Genomic DNA, 2743 nt, shown 5'->3' with positions numbered 1-2743 from the left:
AAAAAAAAAAAAAAAAAAAGGCCTTCCAGCTGGAACAGCAGTGTCATTAGCCTAATGAGGAACACCTTGGCCTTGTTACCTCACCTGTGTGGCAGTTGGGAGGTTATAAAGGGCAGGAGGCCCTGGGGTGGGTCTCTTCACTCGCAGCACCTCATGGTGTTGGTGCTGTGGCCTTTACATGGCCTCTGCTACTAGCACAGCTCTTGTTGGTGACCTGGGACCTGTTTGGAAGCAGCCAGTGCTGAGGGTCAGCCCCAGGCTCAAGCCAGGACCTGGATCTGAGCCGCAGCAGTATCGGAGCCCACCCTGGGACCCTTCCTGCCTCCCTGCCCCTGGAGACAGGTAAGCTGGGGTGCCTGGAAGGCGAGGTGTGCTCTGAGGGTGGGACGGAAGCACCTTTGTCTTTATTTTATGTGTGTGTAGCTTTAGCCGCTCCGCTCTGTTGTGTTCATGATAGTATGTGTAAAGCAGGCACAAAAAGGCAAATATTTCTAGTCTCAGACACTTTTTGGAGAAGGGAACAACTGTTCTTTTGTTGAAATCACTGGTTATTTGAAAAAGGTGGTGACAACTGTGCTCCTAAAGGGTAATATGCACTAGTTTTTCCAAGTGCAACAGCTGCTGAGCAGCTCTTTGTGCCCTCCCCAGGTTTCTCTGCTGAGCATCCTTAGGCGTCCGAGGGTGGAGGGTGCCCGGGGGCTCCACGTGCAGCTCAGTGCTGGGGCTGGGCAGAGGTTGTGGTAGGGATGTGAACCCCTTACCAGCACCGCTGGGTTCTGCTGCTTTGGGGAGAGTTGGTTGTTGCAGAAAAGGTTTTGAGTTGTTACCGTGGTCAGAAGGATTGTGCTTTAGGGCTCCTGTCGGGCTGGAGGAGTCCTCCCGCTGCTGCGTCCTTCCCTCTGCCCCTCCTGCCAGGGAGAGGCGCCTGGCGGAGCCTCTCGCGCGGGCATCGGTGCGGGGGTTAGTTAACCGAGTAATTAACAAGTGCCGGGACTCGCCCCGGGCCCCTGGAGCCGCCGGGGCTGGCGCTCATTGCCGAACAAAAGGCGCCGCTGGCTCCGCGTGGTGCAGAGATCCCGAACAAAAGGTTCTCGTTCCCCGCACTCCTCTCCCTGCCTCTCGCTCTCCCTTCTGCGCTCTCGCTCTGGGATGAGGGTTTAAACTGTTCCCTTCCTGGTTCGAATTTCTCTGGGCTGCAACACGAAAGTAGCAATTAACTGTTATAAGGCTGTTTTACAGTCCTGTGCAAACCCTTTCCATCCACTCTGCTTTAAATGGGTGCATCTTTTATTCCCGGTTTTCGGGGGTGTAAAACTTTACAGCGTTTGCTGCAAACCTTCATACTTTGCTTGGCGGTTTATTGCTCCCTCTGCGGATATATCTCACTCATAAATACGGCTTCCAGCTCCCAGAACTTGAGTAGGAGCTGCAGTGCCTCAGAGCAGTTCCATTAATGGGACTTTGCCTAGAAATCATGGTGTGATTCATCCCAAATCTCTGTTTCTCCTCTGCACGATGGTGCAGAGCTCTGCAGAAGTGCCGTTGGCAGCAGCAGGTTGCTCAGCCAGGTTGTTCCTGCCCCAGCAGCAGATCTCTGTGGGAGGTGTGGAAAGTAGTGGCTCTGGAAAGCTTGGTGTGAGCTGGAGTGGCTCTGGGCACTGTGGTGGTGGAGCCTTGGAGCAAAGGCTGCCTTAGGCAGAGAGTTTCCTCTCCTAGGGGTTGTTTGCAGGTTATTTGTAAAAAACCGTTATTTTCCAATTATTAGCTGGGAAACCTTGCTGCTCTCCCTGTGCTGTGAAGGGCAAATAAAGAGGTCAGACTGATGAGGCTGAGGTTCCTGCTGGTTTAGGTCCAACATGGGTGTACTGTCTCTGACCACCCTGTGTCTTTTATTCCCATGGGAGTCCAACATGGGTGTACTGTCTCTGACCAGTCTGTGTCTTTTATTCCCATGGGAACACTAGGAGGGGCTCTCTTACCCCATACCTGTTTTGTGGAAAGTTGTGGAGATGTGTTGTGCTTGACATGGGCTCAGGTGCCCAAAAATGGAGCCAGCCAGGTTTGTGGCCAGTGTGCTTGCTAGTGCCTTCATTCTGCAGCAGCCCAGCTGAAAGCTGGAGGTGGAGGATCTGTGGGCTGCTGGTCCTGCTCCGGCTCTGGGAAGGGGATGGGGCACTCAGCACCCAGGCACTGGCCCAAGGGCAGGAGTGGGGGGACATTGCTACAGACCCTCTTTTTCCTGGACTGTCATGACACAAAGGATTCAGAAAGGTGTGGGATATTAATTGCAGCTTTCAGACCCCTGTGTGCTACATGGTAATTTCCTCACATTACGGTGATGGTGGCTCGAAGCCTCCTTCCTCCCATCCCTTTTCAACAATACACAATGTGTTGTGCAAAAATGCTTTTGGGGCTGATTTATTTGGAGACTGGAATGGCAGCAATGACAGAGTGGTGTGTTTGAGGTAAATGGACTGACTCTGGTGTAAGCATGACCTCAGTGGAAAGGATCACAGGGGGTGGGGAGCTGCTGATCGGCAGCACGTTGCAGTGCCCTGGCACCAGAAGTGTGGTGCCTTGTGTCACCCCTTCGAGCATCCCACCCCTGCATCGAAGCTGCTTTAGCAGGGAGAAATAAGATCTGTTTACGAAGGCTTTGGTTGCCTGTGGCTGTCCTCGCAGCCAGGCCAGGTGCTCCCCTCGGCTCTCCTGGCTGCGGCAGGGGAGGGGAGCAGGGTGGGCA

The sequence above is a fragment of the Acanthisitta chloris genome, unplaced genomic scaffold, assembly GCF_000695815.1.
Source record: "Acanthisitta chloris isolate BGI_N310 unplaced genomic scaffold, ASM69581v1 scaffold19989, whole genome shotgun sequence".
Lineage (NCBI taxonomy): Eukaryota > Metazoa > Chordata > Aves > Passeriformes > Acanthisittidae > Acanthisitta > Acanthisitta chloris.
Note: the sequence above shows the minus strand (reverse complement) of the source record.